This window comes from Nicotiana sylvestris, chromosome 4 (assembly GCF_000393655.2).
Source record: "Nicotiana sylvestris chromosome 4, ASM39365v2, whole genome shotgun sequence".
In the NCBI taxonomy this organism is placed as follows: Eukaryota; Viridiplantae; Streptophyta; class Magnoliopsida; order Solanales; family Solanaceae; genus Nicotiana; species Nicotiana sylvestris.
The window spans coordinates 10,533,417-10,541,094 of NC_091060.1; positions in this window are offsets into that span (position 1 = coordinate 10,533,417).

The following is a 7,678-nucleotide window of genomic DNA, read 5'->3' on the forward strand; positions in this document are numbered from 1 at the left end:
TTATGGCTTGCAGAAATTGAGACCGAGGATGGCTCGAGTAAAGGAAATTTTTTGACAAAGGTTATATTATGCTTCATAGGTGTATGAGAATCACGGGATGTCTTGAGTGGTTATTGGTAAGGGTATGCGTTGCATAGAATAGGAAGTTGCTTGGTCGCATTAAGGTAAGGTTATATTCGGTAGTGTTAGAAGTGCTAATGAGGCATAGGTTGTTCGGTTCGTTTGATCAGGCCAATTGCAGTTTGAGTAGAGTGAATGACTTTCGGGAATGGTTCTAATGAGTTCAAGATTTTCAGTTTGTATTCTGGCTAGAAACTGAGGTTTGCATTTGGAGGGTGTCAAGACTTGTGTCATTTCTATATCAATTATGGAATTCTAAACATCAGTATCCGGAAGGTGGAAGTAATGGCTTCGGATCCGCAGGAAATGTGATAGCATCAGTATTCTAAACATTAATATGAAACGTGATAGCTACTGGTTTCTATAATAATTCAACATAATTACATCTCTCTTTCAGATGAGGCCGTTGAACTATTGACTTGTCCCATCATTCTTTCAACTATAAGAGTGGTACTGTTTGGTGTTTTGAGATGTTGCTGGTGATTGTTTGTGTGCTGCTATTTGATTTTAGAGATCAAACAGTAACCTGGTACATTAAGCTCCCGCTATGTACGGGATTTGAGGAAGGGTCGGACGATAAGGGTCTACCGTATGCAGTCTTAACCAATATTTCTGCAAGAGATTGTTTCCACGACTCAAACTCATGACTTTCTGGTCACACTGCAGCAACTTTACCAGTTACGTCAAGGCTCCCCTTCACCTAATCCTGTAGAATTCCGTTCAAAGTAATATATACTCAGAGTTAATGGCAATTCAATTAGGTGTTGAAATTTATGTGCATAAAGGCTTCACAAATGTGATGATTGAGACTGATTCAACCATACGAGGGTACACTCTAAGTCCCAAATTTTGTGTCTGAAGCAAATGTTTGAATCTGCGTCTGCCACAACTAATCCTATAGAATTCCGTTCAATTACCTTTAGGGCCGTCTGATTGGTGGGATAAGGGATAACAATCCCGCGATAAATTAAAAGGGAATCCAACCCGCTTTAATTTAAAAACAAGCATTAACTGACAACGCAAGCACTGCAAGCTAGAATTCCACTATAATTTGTCAAGTAGATAACAATATTGATAGTTGTAACTAAACTATTCAAATCTCAATGGTCTTGGAAAAACTTTCTTTGCTTTTCTTTTCTTTCTCGTCCTTTAATCTAGAGTCATTCAGATGATGAACAAAATAACGGATGTCAAGTTGTCATGAACAGACTCAATTGTTAATGATCATTACAAATAAGCCATGACATGTAATATCATAGCTTTTCCTCAATAACATAGATCCTTAGAAATCACCGCTCCTCAGCATTCAAGAGTTTCTTTGATAATATTGATGAGTCCATCTGGATGTGTTAGGCCATCTCCAACCTTGCCCCATCCCTCATAATGGAGGAAATATTTGGGGCAATTTAGCTCCAACTCTCCCCCATTTTTGTCCCCAAAATGGGGGATGAATAGTGTTCCCTCAAATATGGGGTACATTATTCATCTCCCTCATTACTATTCATCACTTTTTTATTATTTAATCTTTTAATTTATTTTTTTATATATACTTAATTATGTTTATGTAATGTATTTATAATATTAATATTATGTCTTAACTTTGGTGTATAATTTTATAATTAATTTTCGTGCATTTATTATTTTTATATAGAATTGGCAGTAGATGAAAATCAACGATTTCAAGAATTTTTATTTCGACATAGAAGAATTAAGGACAAAGATGCTGCACTTCGTAATGCATTAATAGATCATTTATGGGAGAATACTAGAGGTTGAAGTTGAATATTTATCTAGTATTTCGAATGAATTTTATCGTTATGTAATATGTATTTAATTAATCTTGTATCACAATGATTTCACTTTTATTTGAATTATTAGTTAATATATAATAATTGCTTATAAATTATATTATTTAAAATTTTATGAAATTGTTTTAATTATGGAAATTACAAATTAATAAAAATAAAAGATGGAATTTGTTTAATGGAAATTAAAAAATGAAATTGAAATGAAAGATAATAATATAATATAGAAGAGAGAAAAGAATATAAAAAGTTTGGGGGGAAAAATGGAGGAATTGTTGGAGTAAGTTGTCCCCAAAATGGGGAAATCCCCATTTTGGGGACCAAAAATGGGGTAAAGTTTGGAGATGCCCTTAATAGGACTTGTAATAAGATGTGAATCCAGAATTTAAATCTTATGGGTTCAAATTTCAAGATTTTTAGTATTGAACCAATTATAGTTTTAAAGTTATAGATTGATATATACTATTTTTGAAATTTTAATGAATCTATATATCTATATAATTGTGGGAATGAAAAAGGTGATGTGGCATGTCTCAAATGCTAGGCTTTGTATTTATCTTTTTTCTCTTTTTTTGGCTTTTTTTTGTTGCTTTTTCCTTATTTATGCTATTGTAAAAATTAAAGTCTAATAATTATTACTCCACCGTTTCATAAATTGCAAGCACTGATTCATCTACTAATCTAATACTATTTATTGTTCTAACGTTTCATTTAACTAACTAAAGCACGGTTTCATTATCCAATCTATTCATATTCCCTTTTCCACCAATTCACCCCACTAACTAATGATTTTCAATAATTTTGCTTTTCACATATCTTGAACTGTGAGTATCTCTAAAACATAAGTTTTCTCACTTTAGATATTAGTTAGGAATAAGCAGAGAAGAGCAACTAACAGGCATGGGGAAGGAAGAAGAACGAGGGAATCCACTGCCACGCTTCTTTTTGTTTTATACTACTAACCAATATTATAGGTACATAAGATTATGAATACTTACATTTTATTCATTTTGAGTTTTCCTTAGTATAATATCTTAATTTTTTTTCTTTAATGTTTAGTTCAGTTGTTGCTCCTGTTGTTCCTCAGGTACAAAATACATTGCGTTATGGCATAGATATTTAAAAAAGATCTGAATGTTGTCAAAACTTCACTAATTTAATAGTGTTCAGTTGTGTTGCCTACGATCAGGTGATATAATCCAAATAAGCACAGTGGGTTAACATTATGTAAGTACTTTCTCTTAAGCAAGTTGTAAGTTCTTATTTCTCTTTTATTTTTCCTCTTTTGAGATCTTGATCTACTTTGTTTTTTGTTTCAGTTTGATTCGTTCTCAGAGAGACTTATTGTATGTTTTTTATCTACTTTTTCTTAAGCTTGTTTGTATGTTCTTATTTCTCTTTAATTTTTATTTATTATTTATTTGTAGTTAATCTTTCAAATTGAATCACGTAAGTTGTGATATTAGTTTTTTCAATATAACACAATATATCTTCCTATTTATGTAAATGATAATGCAAATTATTATTCATTTTATTAATTAATTATTTAATTTTCTTTCCTTACATCAAGAAAAAATTTAATTACGCTTGTAATCCAAACCCTTCATTTCCACCAATGAGGTTCTTGGGTATTGACAACAACTATTAAATATTGAAAAAGAATTACATGCAATGGACATTTTTCTTAAAATGAAAGAATGATTATAATAATAGTTATAAGTATACATCATAAAATTGAAGATTCTGTATTTGACATGTACATAATAAGAACAACCATGAGAAGGCAGCTCTGAGAAAAAGATTTATGTTAGTGATATAACTTTAGTTTTATACACATGCACATTAAAATTTTTAGTCTCTCCTATCTCAACCGAACTTGCAAAATTAGTTTTATAATTATACGACATGACGTTGAAGGTTCTATGTTTGACATGTTCATAAAAAGAACAACCATGAGAAAAAAATTCTGATGAAAAGATTTAAAATTGTCACATAAAACTAATTTTATAATTATATACAAAAAGAAATTAATCTCTTCTATCTCAACTAGAAAAAATAATAATTTTATGTTTTCATTATTCTCTTTTTTTACCGCGGCGAAGCGTGGATATATTCACTAGTTTTAAATATAAATTTTTACTCGCGTCAAAAGTTATAGATTCAATTAAACTCATGCTTGAACACTACATTCGCCCCTGCTTGTAATATGGATAGATGGAGTTTTTCATCCTTCAGGAACAAACCAACTAAACCAGCGAACTTCATATATGAGCCCCCTTGTATTTATTAGTTTCTCAATGTGTGATAATTGGCAAAAAGTCCATATTTTGGGCATTTTTATGTCCCCTATCATGTGTGATTTGATGAAGATTGCACTACTAATGGATGAATTTACGATCATTTTATGTTTCTTAAGTGTAGCAATGTATTTGGACGAAAGTTAATCAAAAGAAGGTGATTTAGAGCGAAACGAGACATGAAAAGACAAAGAAAAGAAAACTGAAGATGGCTCATCCAAAGCTCCTGCTTCGCAGGAGAGATGCACGAGCTAAGGGAGCTGGCTGTGAAATAAAACAGTAAACTAAAGGGCACCGTGAGGACGAGCGCGACAAAAGAAAAAAAAAAGGAACTGGGAGCTCGTTAATAAAAGAGCTAAAATAATACTCTCTGTTTCAATTTATGTGAACCTACTTGATCCGGTACAGAGTTTAAGAAAAAAAAAAGAAGACTTTTGAAGTTGTAGTATAAAATGAGACATATATATTTATGTGGTTATAAATTATTATATTGTATACGGTAGAAATCGGGGCTACCCGATTTCGTGGGCTCAACGGTCACTTCAAGAGCGAGATCAAAATATACCAGAAGTGAGCCCGATGGGAGGCTTCGAATATCAAAGTGTTCGATGAACATCGAGACCGAACGTGACCGGCCTCGAGATAATGTCGTTACGAGTTTGTAACAGAATGAGCAAGATTCTCACCACATCCCCAAGATCATGGCGTAAATTCCGGAAGAGATTTGTACGAGTTAGTACTAATCCGTACTAGGCGGTTAGACAGTTGTCCTAATAAGATTCCTTACTGTAAATAGAAATGTACCTTATTTAGGCTTCCCCTATTATATAAAGGGGACCCCAATCATTTGTAATCAGGATCAACCATTAGCAAAAAATATACTCTCTTACTTTCTGGTTCATATTTTATCAGAATTGTCCTTTTACTTGGTTGTTCTTATTTCACTGTTCCTAATCAACCTCGAGGCCATCTAGCTCGAGGTCGAGACTGTCTTGCACACTGGTTTGATTTACTTATTTCCTTCATTTATACGTTATACTCCTTGGTTATTAATTGTATTGACCTAAATCACATATCTTTAAAACCACAAATCAAGTTTAATTGTTACTCGTATTTTCAAGATAAACAGTTTGGCGTCCACCGTGGATTTTGACCTCGATCATTTCTCCTCTCATTTCGTTCAAAGCTTTGCCTAGACCCTCTGCTTCTACGGTCTGCGTTATACGGTTGATATCAATCTCTATTCGATCTCGGCTCTTGATCGACGTCCCATTTGATCCTACCCATGGGCCTGCTAGGATAAACGGACCCTGAAGGAGTCCTCAGTTGATCATCCTCGACTCTAATCTTTGACTGATACCGATTATGTATGTCGGCCCAAGTGACAGCCGGGTACTCGAGTAAACTTTGCTTCAACTGATGTGAAGCTATAAAACTCTGAGTATTGAGACCTTGAGTGAAAGTTTGAGCAGCACAACCACCGGTGACCGGAGGCAAATCCATTCTCTCTGCTTGGAACCGAGATACGATTTTCCTGAGCATCTCGTTATCTTTATCCCTTACCTTGAAAAGGTCCGACTTCCTCGTTGCAATTTAATGGCTCCGGCGTGTGCTTTTACAAAAGAATTTGCAAGCATTGCAAATGAATCGATAGAATTAGGGGGTAAGTTATGATACCATATCAAGGCACCCTTGGACAGAGTCTCCCCGAACTTCTTCAGCGGTACAGATTTAATTTCGTCATCTTCCAAGTCATTTCCTTTGATGGCACACGTATACGAGGTGATGTGTTCATTCGGATCAGTCGTCCCATTATACTTAGGGGATTGGCTTTAGAGCCGCACTAGGGGGAAGTGCCTTTGCACGAACTTTTTAGAATCTAGTCATTCTAAGATCGGGGCTGCCCTCGGTACTTGATCAACACGGGAGTTATAAGTCTCCACTATTTTATCATTATCCTCAATCTTTTCTCCCCGGACTCGATTCTCTTGGTGAGTTCCTCGAGCATCCTCATAATTGTGGGGTTAGTCTCCGAGCCATTACCGTTTGACCTCTCCGGCACCGGCTCAGTACGTCGAGTGTTCCCTAGTTCGACCATACTTAGAGTTTTATTCTGACTTTGAAGTTGAGCGATGGCAATCTGTTGAGCTTGTAGCATCTCGAATATTACTTGTAGGTTGATTTCCCATCTCATATACCCTGTGTTCCTTGGCCACCAGATCTGACTTCCCCGCATACACTTCCCCCCCAGGATCTGCGCCTAAATCCACATTTAAAGCAATAAGTGAACTAATATCGACTGGTTCTACATTTGGCACTTCTCCAGGGTTAATCGATGGTACATCGGCTCCCGGAGCAGCTACATTTTTGCTTTCCCCATGAAATCCAAGAACGACATCGCCGTGCACAGGCACATTTTGTGAGTTTGGCATGTTTAACCTGAAAACAAAGAATCTTTGACAAGAACAAGTGTGAAAATAGCATGTGTTATCAGTATTAGTACTGAACTCGAGTAGCCCTTGGGCTTAGTAGTCAAGCAAGTCCTTACTCGATCATAAAATCCCAAGGGCTATCTTAACCCGAGTTCGAGCAAACTCTCACTCGGGGACTATCTATGAAGCCTAAGGGCTAACTCTGTTTCAAGTTCGAGCAAGTATCCACTTGACTACTATTAGTTTGTATGAGTCCACCAAACAGTAGAGTACCTGGTCCTCTACTGAGAATGCTAATAAAACAGTAAGTAAATAAGACACGAGATTTTTACGTGGACAAATTCCAACTCAAGGGGACAAAAAACCCATGACCTACACTCGTAGGCTTTCAACTTTACTAACTTGTAAACACCTATTACAATCCACTTTGTAATGACTCCATTAAAAAGAATTCAACTCAATTAACTTGTAATACTCTTACCACAAGCCACTTTGTCACTCTCTACTTATAAAGACTTTAACTTATGACTAAACCTAGTCACAACATAAACTCAGAGAGTTTACGGATTTTACAAGAGGGTTCCTAATCAACGCTTCTGGCTAAGCAATTTAGGAGATACAATAAGAACAATCACAAAGTTACAGCTCTACTAAGGACAACAAAATACTAACTTTAGGAACTGGTTCGTAGTAGCGTTTAACTTTATTCTTCAAGCTCATGAGAATTATTTCCACAGTTTTTGTAAAAGGCTTGAATGAATATCACGAGTGTTCAAGTGATGTTTTGATATAAACTCCTTGTTGATAAACCTTGATGACATCACTTGAATGATGTAAGCACTTTAGTTAGTCAAAAGATAAGTGGCCATTAGAAACAATCCAGTGCAGGCAGAAACAGTGCAGGCAGTACTCTTCCAACTGTGTCCAATTGACTTCGTACTGCTATGAGGGAACCACAAGAGTATCAAGTCCTTGTTTGGTTCTCTATCTCCTGAAGCTATAACAATTCACATTTAGCTGGAAT